Source organism: Prosopis cineraria, unplaced genomic scaffold (genome assembly GCF_029017545.1).
Source record: "Prosopis cineraria cultivar Desert tree isolate PC_DT_omini unplaced genomic scaffold, ASM2901754v1 PC45, whole genome shotgun sequence".
In the NCBI taxonomy this organism is placed as follows: domain Eukaryota; kingdom Viridiplantae; phylum Streptophyta; class Magnoliopsida; order Fabales; family Fabaceae; genus Prosopis; species Prosopis cineraria.
The window spans coordinates 53,586-76,548 of NW_026555375.1; the positions used below are offsets into that span (position 1 = coordinate 53,586).

The 22,963-nt window shown below is 31.4% G+C and overlaps 1 long non-coding RNA gene across 2 annotated transcripts; it reads right to left on the reverse strand.

Annotated features, from left to right (window-relative positions):
* Positions 1-14,502: 14,502 nt before the first annotated feature.
* On the reverse strand, positions 14,503-19,957 carry LOC129295080 (uncharacterized). Of its 2 annotated transcripts, none has more exons than XR_008589512.1 (5): positions 19,874-19,957; positions 18,707-18,795; positions 17,944-18,058; positions 15,810-15,890; positions 14,503-14,724 (listed from the first exon to the last, which is right to left on the reverse strand). It is a non-coding gene; the product is annotated as an uncharacterized LOC129295080 (long non-coding RNA). The 2 variants fall into 2 exon arrangements; XR_008589513.1 differs by lacking the exon at positions 19,874-19,957 and adding an exon at positions 19,664-19,867.
* Between the last annotated feature and the right edge of the window lie 3,006 nt (positions 19,958-22,963).

The window sequence follows — 22,963 nt, forward strand, 5'->3', positions numbered from 1 at the left end:
TTTTCATTGGATTTACAACTCAACTTTTATAACAAATTTTGATGCATAAACCAATTTCAAGACTTGGGAAAAAATTCCAAGTGAAAAAATTCTCATTGAAAGAATATGCCGTCTTGACATCATAATGTACAGCTGTGTGTACTTCCCAACGCATATATTTGGAGAGGTTGCTTCCATGAAAGAGGAAGATAGTTTGTTGCCAAAAGTAATTACATAGCTCAGTTACCCAATTGCCAAAAATTCATAGATGAGTTCATTTCAATAATATTAGAGAGGCGTTGACAAATGTGCAAAATATAACTAAAGCTGAAAAATTTAAAATTACAGAGAAGATAATAAATGAACACACAAGAAATTTACCATGAAAAAATTTCAATGCGAGGAATAAAAAATCCAAGAAATGAGTGAAAAATTATTGAAACATGGTTTTCATGATAACAAAATAAGAGAAGTTTGTATTTTATATGCTCAAAAATTAAAAAATTAATGGTTTGTATGGGAATAGGGATCTCTTTTTATTATATTTTAACTCTCTTGTCTTATTTCAAAATAAGTTCCTTATTCTTAAGTAATCAATAAACACTTAAACACCTTTCGTATTCTTTCCTAAAGTGGTTTCCTCTAAAAATTAAGGTCTCCTTTGGTACGATAGAATTGAGATAATGGAAATAAATATGAAAATGAAATTATAATTTTGCAAGTTTGGTTAGGTAAAAATGAGTGGAATTGAGCTTCTATATGGAAGCCATTTTTATTAAAATTGATGGAATTGATTTCCATCTTATGCCCATGGGAGCTCAAATTCCATAAGCCTTCTCGCCTCATATTCTCCATTATACCCTTTTTCAACCTCAATAAACTCAATAATGAGCACTACCCCAATAGTGGCAACAATAAGAGAACCAACTTAATGACAACCACAAAGACCTCTATAGTGATGGCAATCTCCAAGAAACAACAACAACAGAGATAGAGATGAACTAGATCTAATAGCAACAGTGGCCCACCTTCTCCTTTGCAACTCCCTTACTCCGGTGACCTCCCTTCTTCTAGATCTAACAATGATGAAGATAAACTAGAACTAATGACGATAACGAGCCACCTCCTTCATCTTTTGTTCCCCACTACAACTCCCTCTTCTTGCCCTCATAACATTATTGCTTGAAAGGATCCAATGATGGAGGAGTAAAGAACAAATATGAAGGCTAAGATTTTGATTTTCTATTTATATTTTTGTTTTATTGGATGGTAATTTTGATATATAGGTTGCGATGGTGATTTTCATATCTAGGACGGAGCAAGTTTTTTTTTTAAAGATAGGGGCATTTTAGTCTTTTCATATTTTAAATATTAATATTAAATAAAAATAATCTATCAATTCTATATACATACTAACCATATTTTTAAACCTCATATCCATCTCTATTTTTATATCCATTTTCATTTTTATTAAAATCATTTTAAATATACCAAACAAGGCATAAGTATTTCACTTGATTTTAACTTCTTAAGGACACTGTGTTTTGCTTGAAAGGGATCTTAATTGATCTTAGAATCAAAAATTCAAAATGAGAGCCTCTGTGGTTTTTCAGTAAAGTGGTCTTTATTCTGAAATAGCTTAATTATTCCAAAATAGCTTATTCATGTGTGTGTTTCTTATTCCCAAATATTCTCTCGTTAGCTTATTTAGAAGTAGCTTATTTGAGAATAGCTATGCTTTATTCCAAAATAGTGGCTCTTTCTTTCAAGCTGTTCTCAACATCTCTTTCGTAATATCTTATTCAAGAATAGCTTATTTGAGAATAGCTTCTCTTGTTCTCAAATAAAGACTTCCAGATCAAACCGTGCGTAAACATCTTTTGATATATGATCCTTACTTCAAAAGAGCCCTCTCTGCATTCTCATTGAGTTGTTCTTCATTATTTTGAAATTAGCCACCTTATTTTGAAACAAGCTTGAAGTATCTTGCTTTGTTTTTCGTGTTAATAATAGGGCAAATTTGAAACTCTCTATTCTCTTTCCTTTCATTTTCTGCAAGTTAGTTTAGTTATTTAATCTTTCTAGAATTATTCTAAACACAACTTTAGGTTGGATTAAAAACTTATTAACCTTAATCTAAAAATCTTTATTTCCAAATAGCTTTGTTCTTTAAAAAAAAAATCTCACACCTACCTTGTCAAAACATTTAATGCAAGGAGAGGTTACTTTCCTTACTTGCCGTGAGTGAGAAAACTCTATTATATAGAACCATTCCATTACTTCGTTTTGGAGAAAGTTCAAAAGAGAGATGACATTGACTCTAACGACTATATTCTTGAGTCTAACGGATCATTTATGAAGACCAACTACAAATTGAAGCATTTATAAAGATGATAAACAAAAAAAAAAAGTACACGAACGAACAACACGAGCCATTTCATTTATTATTTTACCAACTTTTACGAGCTTGTATTCATTGCAAGTGAACTTCATTGGTTATATGTGAACTTTTAGAGAGAGTATTTGATAGAAGTAATTTAAGAAAGTAATTTATTCTTAAACTCACTCTGTTCATCTATGTTTTTCTTTCACAAAATAGAAGATCTTAAACTTGAGGAGTTTTAAGAGAGATAAATCATTATCTTTATAAGTAGGAGTAATTCAAACTTTAGTGTGAGTCTGGGAATGTATTGAGGCTACCAAGAGCCCAGATTAATCTTAGTGGAGATAGTAGAGAAAATCTCAAGTGGTATTTGAGGACTTAACATAAGCTCAAGTAACTGGAGTTAAGCCATAATAAACAATTTGTGCCAGCTTCTCTTCTTTACTCTCTACTATGATTGATGATATCATTCTAATCTCATTTCTTTAATTTTATTATTAGCCAAAACTTTTATGAAGTTCAATTCACCCCTTTTATTAGGCGAACTTTTAAAAATTACAATATATAAGATAAGATTAACTGTAATGGTCTCATCTCTATCAGAACAAAGAGACTAAATTATAGAATAAAATACAATGACTTCTCCTTTATTTTGCCAAAATCATAAAGACCTCTCTTGTGTTTTTAAAATCTATACTTGAGTTTAATTTTCAATACCATTGATAATATTTTGTTAAAGATTCTAAAATATTAAATTTTTTTATCTGTGATTATGTTTGTTAGCCTGATTTTTAGTGAAAGAGAGCGTCATGAACCTTAAGGTGTATTCCAGGTATGCCAAATGATTGAGTCCTCAATAGAGTGGGTTGTGATTAAATGATTAAACGGGTTCTGAAGGTCCTTTACCATAATTTCTTTAGAGAGCCATCTACATGAGAGAATGATAAAGTAGTGCTCCGTGTTGAGCTTAAAATTCAATGATATTACTGATAAAATGAGTATAATGAGTGCTTTATGAAGATGTAGAAGGAAATACATACATGAAACTAGTATAGAAGGTTGAGTTTGCACAGAAAAAGTAGTTTGCACTAGGTGAAGTTTGGCGATGCAAAATTAAGACTGGTGATTTGCATTTGGCAAGTTTTATATAATTTTGGCAAAGTGTTGAGAGTCCTTGAGCTACGCGTTTGTTGTCTATTTATAAAAAAATGATAATGGCTTGCTCCTTTTGAACTTAGACCCTTTGAGGAATTAAAACCCACATAGTTTAGGGTAAAAATGCGTGTTTTTTGGTCAAGATTTTTTCAAAAAAATGTTTATTTTTTTTAATAAAATGATTTTTAATGTTAGTTTGTATTTTTTAATCATGAAAATGATTTTCTTGTTTGTGACAAGATCTTGAGAAATAATTTTAGGAAAACATTTTGATAAGATTTATGAAAACTTCATACACTCACCTTTTACAATTCGAGCATTTAGGCCAACTAGAATTTTGCTCTCTTTCCCTTATTTGGGTTGTAAAAATGAAGGCCTCCCTTCCAAAATGAGGGGATGAGGAGAGGAGGGGTATACTTTTATTGTATTAAGATTAATATACCCATGCTATAATATGATAATCCAAAAATGTCCCTCCCTCTATGCTGCCATATGCCCTTTTGTTCAAGTTTCTCCTCTTAACTTGCGCCCCTATGATTGCTCCCTCCATTCAAGCCATTGTCAGTGTTAGATATCAAATTTTTGTGTTCAGGCTACCATTCGAAGTTGCCAAGGCTTTTTCTATCTTGGCACAAATGAAGCTACTACTATTGAATCATTTGACAATCGAAGACTTGTACTAAGAGAGATTAGATTTTTTTTGTTTCCTTCCTTTCATTTTATTTTTGCTATTATTCTATTATATCCATACCTTTGTTTCATAAACTTTGAATAAATTATTATTGAATATATTACTAGTAATATATATATATATATATATGAACAATGGATAATTATATACTTATAATTATATAATAAAAATGTATAACTATATTTTATTAGAAAAAGACAATTGAAAAAATACTACTTTTGATCCGTACACTTTGCTCAATTTTTGGTATATGTCTTTGTATTTTTTTTTTCAGGTCCCTACACTTTTCTTTGTTTGTAACGTCAGTCCCTACATATTTAGAGAGACGTTAAAGTATCACAAACATTATTAATAATGCTAACATGTCAATTAATATTATTAATTTTGTAGTTATATGTAAAACTTATGTTGACATAGAATTTTTAATAAGTAAAAATTAAAAAAAAAACCTACATGGAATTTGTGAGGTGGCAAATCCAGGATGCAGGACAATGTAATCTAAAAATTAATAAATTAAAAAAAAATCTTCTAATTTTTTAAAATTAATTACATTAGGAAAAAAATATAATAACATAAGTAAAATTATACATATTTTTATTTGGACAAAATATGTTGAGAAGGTTGACATAAAATTTAAATTTAAATCCCAAATATTTTTTATTGAATTTAGAGAGTTTAAAATACTAAAAATATAGGGCACAATATTGTACATTTCTCATGTTATATATGTAATTTTCTCCATGTGAGGAGGTACATTTGATTCTCTCACATCACCGTTTCTTCACCATTGAATTTGTGCATTTTGCTTATCATTTAAAAAAGTTCAAGTCAGCCTTTTTATTTCATTTGATATAGGTTTTTTTTTTAAAATTTTGCTTATTAAAAAATTTCATGTTAACGTCAGATGGAAATGTGAGTACAAAATTAAAAGTGCTAATTGATATGTTAGCATCATTAACACAGTTTGTGCCATGTTAACATTTCTTTGCAAATATAAGGACCAATATTAAAGATGGAGGATAATGGAGGGACTTGAAACACTGAAAACAAAGTACAAAGACTTATACCAAAACTCAAGTAAAGTGTAGGAATTAAAAGTAATATTTTTCTAAAACAATTTTAATGAGAAAAGGATAAAATTTTGTGTGTGTGTGTGTGTTTTCCTCCTCTCCCCTACTGAACAAATATGACATTATTCTTCTCCTCCATTAAAACCCCTCCTCCCCCTTCCTTTATTAACTTCTTTCCCCTCCCTTTCCTCTTCTTAAAACAAACAGACACTTGAGGATGCCAAGTATTGAGAGGGAGGAAAAATTCATGAGTATTTTTTCTCTTTCACTCATAAATTAATAAAGTGAATTTTACTATTTAATTTAATTAATAATTTTGTTATATGAGTAACTAATTTTAGACATATACCTAATATTTTATTCCAAACCTATTCCTATCTTGCACATAGAAAAATAAGAAGCGAATCCATTTTTAATCCATTGACCACAAGCATTACATACTTCATCGAATGTTGTCAACCATTGTCAACCCTCCGTGATTGTTCTCGTGCAAGTAGCGAAGAAACCTTGAACTCCAAGTCTTTCTTAAAATCTTTTGAGATTGATTTGTTTAATTTGGCTTTGAATCTGGATTTGAATTTATTCCCTGTATCATCTATTCCTTGCGTGGCTGTTCTTGCTTTGTTTTAAATTTTTCATTTTAATTTGGCTTTGAATTTGGTTATGTAATCATTTAAATATTGACACGCTTGAAGTTGGGAATATTTACTAATTTAGTTTTTTTGTTTTTTTATAAGTTTTTGTTTGAATCGTGTGTAATTGGCTATTATATTAATACCCTCTTCATTTTGATTACTAGCGACTCGTATGCTTTGTACTTTGTTGTTTTTCAATGTTGGATTTTTTGTGTATTGGCATTCTGTCTATTAATCTCTTTATATTATCATCAATTTAGAAAATTCTCAATGATGTATGGTCTTTGTAAATGATTTGGCTCGAGTTGTGTTAAAGCATCTGGAACAAAAATTAAATGGGTATTATATCAACTATGCATATCTCAGTGATTTCATTGGCGGCAGATACCTCCAAGGAGTGTAATATAGGTCGTCCATGTATCAATATAAGATTCACGGCTCTGTTTAATTTAGGCACACCTGTTGTATTTAATTTATTTATCAACTTTTAGATGGGAGTTTAAAGATTAGTGAGGGTCAATTTGAATGCTTAATGTGTGACTGAAAGTTATTAATTCTTACCCGATACACGTTAATTTAATACCATTAACTTGTTTGAGGACATGATTCTAGCAGTCTTCTCTACTTATAGACTGTAGATGAACTCTAAAACTATCTATTTACTTTTGGATATGTAGGAGGTGGCACTTAGAAGTACAATTTCAGTGACACTGCAAATCTATGCGGTAATTCGGTCCATGTATGCCTGGCTTATTTAACATTGGTGAGTAGTCTTTGACTGATCTGATATAAAGGTTAGAGTTTGGACTAATCTTGTATTAATTGAATTCTCCATGATGGTGTAGTTTGCAAATTTATTTCAGTGACAATTTTTTTTCTTGATAGCTTATGCTTGTTTTCTATTCAATTATCTATACCTCATATGGAGGCATGAAGCCAGTCTTAAATTCATTATCTAAGATGGCCCTTAATTTTATTCATGAAATTATTTTCACAGTTCTTATATACTAATGAGGGTTTAATAGAAAATGTTAATAAATGTTGTTTTAAATTTAAAAAAATGTTAATAAGTGATGTTTTGAACTTCTAAAAAGGCAGAAAATGCAATAAAAATTCTCTCTCAAAAATGGTGTTTTCTAATAATGACATGACAATTAGAGGACCATTTTCACATCATAGAAGAACTTAAGAAGTTCTTTTCTTTGTTGTGCTGCAAGTGTTATCAGCATAAGTTGCTTTTCTTGTTCATGAGAAGGGTGATTTGGCCAATGCGGGCAAAGTGAGCAACACCAATAATCAGAATTGTCTCGTGTAATATGTAATAGCCCCAACTCACCAAGGGCCTCTCCCCTTGGATGTTTGCCGTGCTGGACACACCTCCCCTTAAGTCCCAACAGGATGACCTTTCTTAAAAGAGCATCAAGAGACAAAGCTTTCCCATAGTAGTATGTTGGATTATTTTTTTGTAATAAATATTGCAAGGAGAGCCTTCCCGGCTCGATCCTCCAACCTCTTATACTTGACAAAGTTGAGGCTAAACTTGGTATCACTGAGCCAACTTATTAAGTAGGAGAGGTTGGAGGATTGAACCTGGAGAGGCTTTCCTTACGGTGTTAATCGCAGGAGAATAATCCAACATACTACTGGGGGGAAGCCTTGTCTCCTAACAATCTCTTAAGAGGGGTCATCCCATGTGGGGCCTAGGGGAGGTGTGTCCAACATGGTGAAAATCTAAGGGGAGAGGCCCTTAGTGAGCTAGGATTGTTACATCCACCGACTGGGCAAACATGAGTCTGGCTCTGATATTACTTTGTCATGAGGCCATTACTCTTTCTCCAAAAGGTTAACCCATTAAGGTGTGCAGCTCACCTACTTATATAACCAAGACCCTCCTTACATGTATCCGATATAGGACCTGATAAATCTTTATCACAAGGCCATTATTCTCTCTCCAAAAGGTTAACTCATTAAGGTGTGTAGTGCACTTACTTATATAGCCAGGACCCTTCTCAAATCCCTCTAATGTGGGATCTGATAGCTCCCCCGGCCAATTCGTGACACCCCCATCATGGGTGGCCCACCAGAGGGGCCCGCTGACTGGGCAAAATCAAGTTTAGTTCTGATATCACTTTGTCATGGGGCTATTACTCTCTTCCTAAAAGGTTAGCCCATTAAGATGTGCAGCACACTCACTTATATAGCCAAGACCCTCTCTAAATCCTTTCGATGTGGGATATGACATATAACTTCTCTATTTTACTTTGCTTTTTGACATTTAATCAATCTTTACTTGGTTAATGAAAAAGTATAAAAATTTATTTACCATGAGAAAAAATATAATCCTCTTTGGAGCCATGTTATGATGGTAGATCTCAAGAATATAGAATATCGGTACTGCAAATACTGATTTGCAAGACGATCAGCTAGAATTGAAGCCCATTTATCAAGAACCACAAATAAAGATGTCAAAATATGCGACAAGGTTCCTAAAAATGTATGCCAAGATACAAAAAATGTATGGTACAATACACATTCTCAAGATGCTCCAGTAAAAGGTAAGAAACTAACTAATCATTAAATTAATCCATGCATTTGCTCATGGGTTATTGATCAATCATGCTATAATTAATTAATATATTTTTAATTAATTTAAATAACAATAATACTATATAATAATTAGTTTTAAATTAAAAACAAAAAAAATTAAAAAAGTTAGCGAAGACCTAAAAGTTTCAATAACTGTCTTTGTAATTTAAAAAAATTAATATATATATCCATAAGTAGAACCATAAGCCTAAGTCTGGTAATGCCATGTGTCATTGACCTTTTTTTATATTTTATTATTTATTATTTAAAATATAAACAAAACTATCTCAGCCCCACATTTCTCTATCATCTACCAACTTCTTGTTAATTATTTACAGTTTAAATTTATAATTAAACGAATAGCACAAGCTTGAATCTAATGATGCCACATGTCATTGATATTTATATGTTTATTATTCATTATTTAAAATGTAAATAAAACTACCTCAGTCCCACATCTTTCCATTATCTTCCAACTTCCTATTAACTTATTTGTAATTCATATTTATAATTAAAAAATCCTATTAACTTATTTACAATTCAAATTTATAATTAAAAAAATATTGTAAGCTTAAATCAAATGATGCCATGTTCACTCCCACATCTATCTATTATCCGAACATCCCATTAACTTATTCCTAATTTCAAATTTTGAATTTAACAATAATTATTTTTAAAACTATCAAAAACCACCTCCCATTATCTTCTTAAATTGTCAAAAACTACTCCTCATTTTCTTATATTTAATTTAATGTCAAAAACCACCTCCCATATCAAAAACTACTCCCCATTTTCTTATATTTAATTCAAAGCTGTTCTTCCTTGAAGTCACTGTCTCAAATTGTGTTTATGTTGCTTGCCTTTTTTTTAATTGTTATGATTGGTGTGAAATATTCCTTCCTTCCTCTTCCTTTTTTTTTGGAAAAATTGTCAAAAAAAAAACCTCACAAGTAAATCTTTGCACTTTGTACTTCACTGTTTCGTACACGAAGACACATTGCTCTTCCACTGAAGCCATGGCAGACCTTCCTGCGAGTGAGATAGTTGACGTGCTGTTGGCACAAATCGATAAAGGTATTGCAGAATGTGAACTTCTCAAATGGTTTGTGCAAGAGGTGAGTGATTGGTTGGTTCCTTATTTCCTTGCTTTTTTTCTTTCTTTCTTTCTTTCTTTCTTTCTTTTTTTTTTTTTACAAATATGCAATATTCTATCCTAACTTCTATCCTTGGTTCTATGCTTTTTCAACAATTAACTTCTTTCCATTTTTTAATGCTTACAACATATGTTTGGAGGTGGAATGTAACTTTTAATAAGTATTTCAATAAGTTAAAATATTTGTCAACAAAAAAGTTTGGCTCCATGTTTCATTCGAGGTTACCACTTTTTTAAGCAATTCATCTCAATAATTGATCATGTCATTTTGGCAAGGGGATCAAGTTAAAAAATATCAACCACTTTGTGAAGTTCAAAGAGATAAAGCAACTATAGAAATCACAAGTCATTGCAAGGGGAAAGTTGCTTATCTTCTCTTTGTTCTTGGCAATATTGTCAAGGTGGGATTTTAGAAGCATAGAGCCAAAACATTTTTAAAATTAAATCATTTGATTCCCCAGTAAGTGTTTGACTACCACTTGGTCTCTTCTTAAATCAAAAGCCACCTCCCATTATTTGCTTTAAAAAAGAACTACCCAAGTCACTTCCATTATCTTCCTTATTTATCTATATTCTCATTATTGTAACTTCCATGATCTTAACTTCTTCTTCCATGATATATATATATATATATATATATAATTGCATGCAGCATTTCTACCAGTGGATTTGCAAATTTTGAAATTATGCAATTCTAAGCTATCCATGCTATTGTTAATTTCAAAAATTGATATTGAGTTAAAAAAAAAGACTAATCCCTTATTTTTGGAACTGTTAAAAATCACCTCCCATTATTTTCTTTTAAAACAAAAACTATCCAAATTACTCTCATTATCTTCCTTATTTGTCTATATTCCCATAATTGAACTTCCATGGTCTTAACTTCCTCTCTCATGATCTTTGTTATCCTAATTTTTTATCACCTTGTCTCATTATAAATTACAATGAATCAAACGTGCTTGTGGTTTTCTCCCTCCATATTTGGATTTCTATATATACATTTTAATAAATTTATAATTTCTTAATTATCTCATGCTTCTTTGTCTTTTACTCAAAATCTATCTTAAAAGCATGTTGTTATTAGTTATCTTAATTATCTTAAAAGCCACTATTTTTTGTTGCGAATCCTTAATGTATAAAATAATTGTACTAGATTTGTTGATGTTGAATATGCATGCTGAGAAGGTTTTAGAGTTACTTTTGGATTGCTAGGTATTATCTCCCCATGTGTTTGCCAACAATAGCCCAAGGAGATATGAATAAAGGTAAAAAAAGGGGGGGGGGAGATTGGTTTCAACCTAGAACAATGTTGATATCTATTTGTATAGATATCAAACTTTGGAAACTCATATATGCATTATAACGTATTATTGACTATGAGATTATCTTATGTTTGATTATTAAGTAGCCTGTATATAAAGAAGAAAATCTCATATTTATTCTATAATATGTACGCGTGTGCATGTGATAAAGTGATTTTTGATACTCTCTTTTAAATGTTCAAAAGTATTAATAATGATGCAGCAAGCATAGCTAATGCTTTGTTTCACAAATCACAACAGAAAGGTGGAAATCTATTTTTCAAAATTAATTCTAAAAATTTTAGGAAGGATACTAAGTGATGAATTAATATGCCCATGTTTTGGTAACCCCACTTGAATAATTGCCTTAACCTTGTGGATTTTGACATAAATTTAAAACTTTTTTAGAATTTTTCAAGTATATGTAGTTTAATTTATGAACGTGATGTAACATGAAAGTGTTATAAACTTATAATTTTTCTACCTAAGTATGCATTTTTTTTACATTTATTAGTAATAGTAATTATTTTGTTTTCAATATAATTATTTTTGTGTGATACCATTTTCACTAAACATAATTTTATATCTATATTTAATCATATAGCCTTTTCTTAAATGTTAATTTAACCAGCAATATACAAAACAGAAAATCATGATAAATAATATTCTCTCCAAATTTCATAATTCAACAATTATAAAAAAATTATAATTCAACAATCTTCTCTATATCATCACCACATTCTTCTTATCCCTAAAAATAATAACAAAATTATCTCTAAACTATTTGTAGCTACTTTTCTTCTTAAATCTTCTCTATCACAATCCTATACGTTATCATAATTTTTCAACTTCTTATTTACAATTTTAAATTTAATAATAAAATTTTAATTTAAATATATTTTATAAAATTGATTTTGCTTTTGAATTCATTATGTGGGGAAGTTATAAGGGAATTTTTAAATCATTGTTATATTTAACGCATTATTACTATTGAAAACATCAATTACTTTAATTTAAAAGTTTTTTATTTAATAATAATGTAAGTTTATAATTTAACTTATATTTTATTATTTATTTAAATAATTACTTATCATTTTAAACCACGGACCACATACTAGTTATCATCAAAGTTAAGATATCTATGATATATGACTTGCTTTAATTTATACTACCTCCCGGCTTAACTTTAATTGTAACATTTTTATTATAAATATATTCGGAATTGTAATTTATATCCATATTTGTATCCCATTTGTTCAGTAGTCTTCCATTCCCTTAGAGAGAATTAATCATTCTTTAGAAATATGGTTAGGTTTTTTAGAAAAAAATAATGTTTTGACGGTTGAACTATTTATTTTACTGATTCGGAGTCTTTTAATGAATTTTGTGATTGAAACTAAAAAATAATAATTTATGAACTTATCTCTTGTCCAATTTTTTCTTGGGGAATTATTCCCTTTGTTTTAGGATTTTTGGTCTGACCAGCTAATTTTTTTTTTTTAGTACTTTTGTTATAACCAACACAAATATTTCATATATTTCAGACACCCATGAGTTTAAAGAAGCACAATTGGATCAGGCAACCCCAGAAGTGAAGGGAAGGAGACAAATTGGTCCTTTCTCTATCTCGAATATAGAGAATATTGAGGACACAGACGTCCAATTAATTGAATGTGTTTGATGAGTCAAGGAATAGAAGGTAAGAATAAAATTGATGCTACTTTTGATCCTTAAAAGTTACTCAATTTTTTAGCGAAGTAGCTATCTATTATTTTACTAACATAATATATATACATATCTTTACTAGTGGTGATGAGATGATTGTTACATCTGCACATCTGCTAGTATATACAAACAATTTTATTTCACTGCGACCCAAAGAATGTCTAAATTCAGAAGTAAGTTCTCATTGTACCTATGATTCATTTCATGCTAACATGTAAACAATCTTATTTGTAATTTCATTAAATCCTCCACGTCAGGCGATAGACATGTTTGCTGATTACCTTAACTGGAAACAGCGTAAGGAGAGAAGTGCACAGTTAAACTGTTATTTGCCCCTCTTAATCTAGGTAATTATTAAATTACTTTTAATTATTTTTACTTGCTTTATTTTTTAAAATATCAACATCGCTTTTATCTACCATAATTCCTTTTCAATATTAGGAATTCGCACTTGGAGGTACAGTAGATAACCATAAATTTTGTTGATAGCAACCATATAAAAGAAAACTACATGCCCGACTTGGGACGTTATGAAAAGGTATATACACTTATTTTAAGTAGCAATGCATTTTCAAAATTTTCTATTTGCATATATAATTTTGTTTATTTGACTTGTGTTTTCATGGTTGGAACATATGTTTATTCCGATACATGTAAAAAAGGGTATTGGACATTACTATTTATGCGTGATCGACTTCAAAAAAGGGACAAGTTATAAACTGGGATTCTTCTGTTGAATTTGCGGAGGCAGAACGAGAGAAAATTACTAAGAAACTGGTGAGCTCAAGCACAAAACTGTCTATGAATTCATTTTCCTTGCTGTAATTCATATTCCAGCCTAAAATATGGCTAAGCATGCTTTTAGCAATTTTAATATTCTGTAGCTCCAGCACCAATTCATAACGAACATTGTAGGCTTCCTGCAAGAATTAGATAGTAGATATATATATATATATATATATGAGGATACAGTATACATGGATGTTTATAGATGAGAAAGCTAAGCTAGGAAACAAAATGACAAAGAAGGACCTAAAAGACAAACGGCAACACAAGAATTATTTACACTTCTAACACCACCTTAAGTGAATGAATTCCTCCATGTCAAGCTTGAAAAATTAAATTACATTACACTAGTTAATACTGTGATAAGTCACAATGAATGAAGGCGAAATATAGCAAAAATGACTGTGGCCTACAATAGATATGAAAAATGCCTAGTGTTAGTAAGGTCATGGATTCAACATCAAGATTCAGAGTATTGGGTGCATTTCTTCTTTGTTTTCTACCATTTCTTTTTAGGGTTATGGAACTCACAGACCATGACATGACATGATTGTTTTTTATTGCAAACTTTGAGTCAATGACATCAGTGGCCATATATAGCTGATGTAACAATAAATTAGCTAAGTGACTACTGGAGATAATTGTCAGGATCAAGCTTGTGTCCTTTGATTATCTATAATGACAGCTCGTTGGTCCCCGATAAAGACACATTGCCAACTGAGCTTTGTGGCTCGGCTGTGATACCATGAAATTTGGCTTTCTTGGCTTGAAGATTGTCGACCCTAATCACGGCTCTTGTACCATGAACTTGGCAAACATGATTTTCATTCCCAGTCACTAGTTTTTTGTCAAATGTGAAGTCAATATGTGTGTGTGTTGTTTGAGGTAGCAGGCCTGCTTCATCTCGCAAGCATCTGAAGGTGTTAGTAAGGGTAAAAAGCGTTGCCTATGGGGAAATGGTGTTTTACAGTATTTAAAGTGATTGCCTATATGGAAAGTTTTATATATATATTGCACAAACAAAAATTTGATCCCCAAAGTTTCAATAATATTAATGTTGACAATATCAACATACAATAAGATCATGTCCTTATATCGGCCTAAAACACAATGTTTAAGTACCAGTAAAAGATTAGACTCTTAAAATACATTATAACTAGTGACATCAATATATATATATATATATAAAACTTTCAAAGCCTTGATGTGCATTTCTGGCCACGATCACTACTCTTCTGTCCATCCATATTTCGAGAAAAGCTGACACAAAAGAAATCATCTATTAGCTAGTTTTATAGACAACAAATGATAGAATCTATTTAAGTACAAAAAGTGGTTGTAACCTAAAAACAAAATAGCTAACAGGTTGTTTGGTATTTAAGATATCAGATATGAAGAGAGAAAAGGAAGAAAAAAAATGTAAGAAAAGTAACACATGTACCTCCAGTATATAAAAAAAAAAGAAAGAAAGAAAGAAAGAAAGAAAGAAAAAGTGACAGATATACTATTAAGCAAGAACAAGCATAATAAAAATTATATATCTCTCAGTTTTTAGCGCAAAGCAAGCTACGTATATGACTAGGAAAAAAAATCATTAATTCCATCTAATGCAGCTTCATGATTTTGATATAAAAGAAGTGAACATCTCTTTGGTCATGACACTTCGAGCGGACCATACTGAATAAATTATCACTGATTTTTTAGTCGAGATTGAAGATGAGGTTCATACTCCAGGTTATGCGAAAGTTTGACTCCCTAAAGGTAAAAACTTAATTAAAAGTTAGAACACAATGTTACAGAATTGAGCAAGGCAACTAAGCTAACAATACAAGCCATAACCTATAAACAAATTAAATCAAATTCATAAAAGAAATGCTTTAACGCCACAGAATCATCATTAATGTCAAACTGGCCAAGAAACAATTTAATCTAATTCAATACTGGGAGATGGACTAGGGTAAATAGCTTTGATTTTAGGAACACTGTTATGGACTTCATGGTTTCCTATGCAATCAAATGTAGGCAAAAGGTACCATTGCCAGTACTATAGCACAGCCATAATGACATTCTTTGGAGCCAGAATCTGTTGTTCTTTGGAGCCACCCATACCCAATTAGTAGAAGGATGTGTATAAATATTTAATATACATTATTCAGCTATCATAATTAATTCTCAGTTATTTTCTCGATAACTTAGTAAGGTTACTAAATATCACATGCTGCTGATTTATAGATATATTAGCCAATATCAACATTGTTATGCAATGAATAGGCAAAAGAAATCCACTTAATTTTGAGAATGCAAGGTGATGTATCATAAGCAAAAGAGAGAACAGTCAAGCCAACCTGAATGTGGTTGAGTATCTCAACTGTTGCAACTCTTGATCCACCCTCTTGCTGTCTACAAATTCACTAATAGAGTTTCACCTGAAATGATATACAAGATAAGTTAGTTAATCAAGCTCCTTGAAGCCATATACAAACATCTGAGCTCCATAAAATTTGAAGTCAGATAGAACATGGTATTGTACTAATGATGAGATCATAAGCCTCACAGACATTTTCAACTGTGCAGTAAGAAAATCATTGAATCAACCCACTTATATATCCCATTGAGCATTTCATACTACTCAATAGAGGACTTGGTATCCCATACTACCAAGTCTCTAGTCAAAACCCTCCATAGGCAGCTCTCTCCGAAACTTCCGACAACAAGGCTCTGATACTAATAAGGTTGCTTTTGCTGCCTAAATCTACAAAAGGAAAACTAAGAAGCATGAAAAAGGAAAGATGCTTTTAGGTGGTCAGAATGCTGACTATGTAACCCTTAAGATCTCACAGCTCTAATACCAAATGATGAGACCCTGTGGATTAAGTGAGCCAAAAAAAAGCAAATATGCAACAGCAGAACACAATATAAGGGAAATCCTGAGGTTTTAAGATTAATCAGATAAGTTACTGAATCAGAGTTACAAGAAGGACTCCTTGTTACAACGGAAAAATCACAGCAACTAAGACAAACATAATCACTCTCAGTACAGAACACTCACTGGCTTTTGAGAGGCCAGTCCCCTCTTCACAACACTAAAAAGACAAATGACAGAATCTGCTTGCGGGCCTAGAGCACCACTACAAACCCAAAAGACAGCCCTTACGGACTCCAAAAATGCCCTCTCCTAACCCAGGTCAACAGCAACTCTAAAGTAGCCTTAATTTTTACTTTCTTGCTCCTTAATAATTGGGCCTAAAAGCATCTTTCCATTTTCATGCTTCTTAATTTTCCTTTTATAGGTTTGGGTAGCAAAAGCAATCTTATCAGATACCAATTGATAGATACCCAAGTAGGATAGGAACCCTATCTCAAAAGCTAGCTATTGATGTGGGAGAACCAACCTACTTATATATCCCATTGAATATTCCATACTACTTAATGTGGGACTTAGTATCTCATACTACCAAGTCTCCATCAGATAGCCACTAGGAAGTTGCAATTCAAATTCTTAGATACATCAAGGGAACCCCAAGTCAAGGACCCTTATATGAAGACAAGGGGAATTCTCAAATAATTGGCTATGGTTAGTGATCAGGACGATTCCCAAGATGATACTTAGATTATTGGGTATAGTGATACGGACTAGGCTGAATACCCGATTGATCGACACTCTACTTCAAGGTATTGTGTGTTTATTGGTGGAAATCTAATTTCCTGGAAGAGTAAAAAACAAGATGTTTTCATTAGGTCTAGTGCTGAAGCTGAATATTGTGCCATGGCCATAGCTCCATGTGAACTTATCTAGTTAAAACAACCTCTTCAGGAATTAAAATCTGGGAATATTACAAGAATGGACTTGATTTGTGACAATCAGGCTTCAATGAATATAGCCTCAAATCTAATGTTTTATGAGAGGACTAAACACATTAAGATAGATTGTCATTTTGTGAACAAAAAGATTCAATTAGGATGTCTTGCTACGAAGTATGTCAGCTCCAATGATCAACTAGCAAACATATTAACCAAAGTTCTTCAGGGACCTCAAATAAAGTACATTTGTAACAAGCTTGGTGCATATGATCTGTACACACTAGCTTGAGGGGGAGTGTTGAGAATTAGAATTTATTCTTTGTTCTATTCTTTGTATTTATTGTATATTAGGGTTAACTAGAGTAGTTGTTAGGTGTAAGTATTTATTGCTTTGTCTTGTATATTCTCTATATATAAGAAAGTTGGTAGATCAGTAAAATACATTGGCCACATTTTCCATAGATTAAAATAGTGTGGTCCTCAACAACAGCTTACAAACTCTTCCTATGGAAGATAACCAAGAGATCAATAACACATCCCATTTTCAATTTAAAACCTCCATAAATTTTGACAATAGGTAAAAATAGATGCAAACGATACCATGTCTAAGGACTACAAGAAGACAAATGTGCACCAGGAAAATCCCTCTATAAGCTATAGTCATATCAGATAACATACAAAACAAGGAGGAAGCCTCAAAGACAACTTGTATTTCCAGTCTACGTATTTCTTCCTTCCTTGCTTCTGATCTAGAACTACTTTGCACCTCAAAGATGAAAGCAGCTCCTGCAACCTGAATATAACGAAATTGAATTTTTAATATGCACTAACTCCTTTTTGGAAGACCTTTTGATGAAGATAGGAGCTATGGTAATTTGCACCCAAAAAACAAAAAAAACAAAAAAGGCTTGGCATACATTAATATTCTTGTAAGGAAGAAATTTAGGAAAATCAAATAGTGATTGAAAGATAACTAACAACTATAATCTGACTTGGGATCTGTTAGTTCAAATTATAGTAAGTACTCATGCTTGTGAAAAATTTCAAGATCTAGTTTGGTTAAAAAAAAGTAAACAAGATAAGATTTCAATTAGGTTCCCTCTGCTCACAAAACTTCTGAGCAAATGATAGACATATAGACTAAATGAACCTCCTTGTTGACATTTCCTTGTTGATTGAGTGTTTGAGAACACATAGATTTGAATTGCCACAAATTCAATGGACAGAAAATTGGTCTCTTAAATTAAATAATTTTACTTAAAAATCTTGTGCCCTAGTTCAATTTCCTTTCCAGACAAGATAACTACCTCATTGAGGTCCCTTCTAGGCTTCCATGTAGCCATAGGAAATCTTATGCCTTATGCAAACGTATGCACAAGAAGAGCATAAATGAGCTCTTAACATAATAAAAAGTGCAAGAGGGGAGCCGAGAGAGCCAAACCTGAAACCTCTATGTGATTGAACAAAAGTGGGGAGCAAGAGCAACCATCAAGCAAGTGAAAAGGTAGAGAGTGAGAGAGTGGGATTGATCTGCACAAAAATGAAAGACAGGTATGAGCAGGAGTGAAAATGAAAACAGTGAGGTGAATTGATTTTTTCAGATGGTGAGAGGAGCTCCACCGCTAGTTTATCCAGAGAAGGTGAAGGAAATTGTTGGAAATAAAACAAATCAAGTTACTAAAAACTGGATCAATCATTGAATCGAGATACTAGTTCAAAGATTATTGATCTCACTGGAGTCAAACCAATCATAATTAAAAATAATATAATTTAATTAGAAAGACATTAATCCTCAAAACATTCATCCACATCCAAGACTTAATATCTCATACATCATACAAATAATTGTAACAATAATAAAAGATAACAAAATTCAAAATATTCATCCCTACAATCCTTCAATCATCAAACTTTCCAACACAAATAAACAAACAATCCAAAACGAATAGCTTAGCAGCATTTCAACAAAAATTCAGCAAACTCCCGAGAGTAGTTCGGCACAATACAGCACAAATAATACAACTGAACAGGGTGGAGCAAAAGAAGATTAATTTTGATTTTACAAAATATATTGAAACCTTTGAAAAGAAGCTTCTTACTTAGGAAGGCCAATTGTTCATAATTAAAATATCATTTCATTGTCTTTACCAAAAAAAAAAAAAAACTTAAGCAAAGCGTAACGATGACCCACCACAAGTTCCAACAATTTGTCATGGAAGTGCCAAGTGCATTATGAAAGGACAAATTGCTGACCAATCTTCAAAATTCAATATTGTAATTCATTAAGCAAGATCCAAATAAACAATATTCAAGAATAACTATATCACTAATTACGCTGTGTCGTTCACGAATCATCTTATATTCAAGAAAAGCATTACATCAGAAATTGAATATTTACATTTTGCAGCTTTCGGAGCATTCTTCCCAGATCAGAATAACCATTACTTCGGGAAGCCTCCAAAGCAAACTCGGCACAATCCCAATAAATACATAAATAATTCAGCACAAATAAGTATAAGCCATAAAAAAATTAATTCAACCATACAACAGGATCAAAGTGTAATGGAGAGGGAAGACGAAGAGAGTGTGTGGGAGAGAGGGAGCAAACCAGATACTGAAGTGAGACCACGGACGAGGGAACAGGCGAACGGCACGATGGAAGAGGATGACCGACCCACGGACTAGAAGGAAGGGAAGTGTGAACGCCCCCGTTAAATTGAAAAATAAATAAAAAACATATTAAATTTAAGGAACTAAAAAAAGAAAAAATTGGTTTTTATAATAGACTTTTACATATATAGTCGCCAAATTAAAATAATAATCCAATATTTTTTATATTTTTTTAAAAAAAGTGACTGGTTTAATATTTATTATTGATATATAATTATATAAATATTTTTACAAATTTTGCTAAAATTTATCAATTATATACGGATGTATATCAATTATATATATGGAAGCATATAAATCAATCAAATTTTTAAATTTTTCAAAATTTGGTTCATATTTTTTTGGACACTGGTGGACCAATTTTCTCCTTTTATAATAAAATATAAGAAAAAACAAAATAATATCTTCATGCATTGAAAAAAAAAAGTTCTTTCCTTTTTTATGATTTTCAAATCCCCACAATTGTTATTTTCGAGTCTTACATGGTAAAAGTTAAACAAAATTTAATTTTAATTTAATGGGATTTAATTATCAACTTTAATTTTATTGGAAAAAAAAAAAAGGAAGGGAAAGGTGGTGGACTGTGGATAGAGAAAAAGAGAGGAGGAAAAGCGGAGAGGCCAAAGAGAAAAGAAGAGAATTTGCTTAAAGGTGGGGAATACGAATTGCTTCTAATTTTTTTTTATAAATACACCAATCTTATGACACATTTTTTATAAATAATATCTCTCTTTTTTTTAATAAAACTATGACACTTCCATTCAAGAAAAGACAGAATACTTAAAGTTTTAAACCAATTTTTCAACTAAAGAAAAATCAATCTCTCATATCATGTCAAAGACCCAAAGTTCACAACTAATTTTTTCATGGAGAAATTACTATCAGTGCATAGTTTCGTACAAATTTATTGGTAGTGATCCATTTATGGTGGACCATCTTTCAAACCAGAAGCTGTATTGCCTTCCTGATTCAGTTATATGTATATATCTCTTCCCCAAACCTTCTTCATTCTCCCAAACTCTTGTGACGCTTATCAATATGAATTTGTATTTCTTTATAGTTTTGTTGTGTTAACACGTAAAAATTCTTCACTGTGTTATTACTAAATTTTATTATGTTAGGTGATAAATATTTTCTGTGAGTACCTTACTGAGAATGAGCGCAAGGAAAAAAGTACGCGGTTAAATTGGTATTTGCCACTAATGTTCTCGATAACTTTTAAATCATTCTTTTATCATTTTAAACTGTTTTGTTTTCTACATATAAATATAAGTTTTACTTATTGGTGTTTCCAAAAAAAAAAAAAAAACTTAGTCTTCTGCAGCATTTGGAGATACACAATCCTTCCTGAATTTTGTTAAAGGGAAAGAAATAAAAGAAAATTATATGTCCAAATTGGTGAATTGTGAGAAGGTAAGCATTTGTTCATTATGCTTGGACACTTTTCAACTTCTACTGTTAACATATATATAATTGTTTTTCATTTAACTTGTGTTGCTATCATTGTCACAGATGTTTATTCCTGTCCATATCAACAAAAACTCCACAGGACATTTCTAGATATACGTGATGCATTTGAAGAGTCAAAGGGTTGAAATTTGGGATTCCTTACCTCCGTTTTCCATAGAAGAACGTAAAGACACAACATATCGGCTGGTGAGAGTTAGACGATAATTGTTAAAACATATATATATATATATATATATATCTCTTTAAAAGAAAAACGGACTAATTGTTAAAACATATATATTTGTTTTTTGTTTTTGGCAAATCCTGCATCGGCAGCTGTCTGTGTTCGATTTTTTATTCTCAGATGAACTCCAAATAGGTACTCTCCCATTTGAGGAGTTTCATGTGGCAATGGCAAAGAAAACTCCAAAGCATCTCAATGAGTTTGTTTTACTATCTCAAACTCTTCGGTCTTCAGGTGTAATATACGAGTTAGCAATATAATCTTGGCCTTCATTATAATGATTCTTTTGATGGCAGGTCTGATTGTGGTATATTTGTTATCAACTTTATGCAACAATCAGCCAAAAATGCAAGCGTAAATTCTTCTTCTTCAAAGGTATGCTCACTTATTATTCAACTATATATATCTATTTTTTATATTCATTAAATAAATTAATATAGATAGATATATAACAATGCAGCTTGATAGCGATGAAAAAAGGTTGAGTTTGGCTCCGGCATTGTTCAAGAATGACTTAAATTACCAAAGAATGGAGTTAGGCAAAAGAGCTGCTCAGCAAAACCATGCACAAGAAGACTATGGCCATTTTTCTAAATTTAGGATAAAACAGACTGAAGATGTTAAACAAAAGTTTGGCGGCTCCAGTAACTCTCCATGTGGTTTGGAAAAAGGTATAAATAGCCCCAAACTAAAACTCTCCCTTCCTATCTAATTTTCTTCATATGTATAATAAACTTGAATAAAACAACGATTTCTTACAAAAATTAGATAGTACAAAAAAGTTTATTCATTTATGATTATAATTTTTAGAGCCATTTTTTCTCTAAACTTCTTCTGAAGAGCACTAGACACCCGATACTAAAAAATAGGGACAATACCCCACTAAACAATTTTTTAAAAAGCAAAATCACCCTACCATAAAAATTCTTCATTACTTGTTGATATAGAATAGTTGTGGGGCCCACAACCATGATAGTAAGGCATTGTGACTCATTTTGATTATTTGATGTAGGCTGGAAGTGCAATAGTAATGCAAAAACTAAACCTAATCTAATATGTAAAATGATGGTAGATAGAAAGGCATTATGACCCATTTCAACCATTTGATGTGGGCTAAAGGGACTGAAAGTGCAATAGAAGTGGCAGAAACTAAGATTGAAAGTACAATAGTAGTGACAGAAACTAAACCTCATCTAATATATGAAACAATGGTAAAATAAGTCTAAATGCCTTACTGTTTCCATGACGATGGAGAATATGACATGTCTTTGGTGAAAAGGTAATTTTGCTCTTGAAAAAGTTGTTTAAATGAAATATTATTCTATCATTTAATAT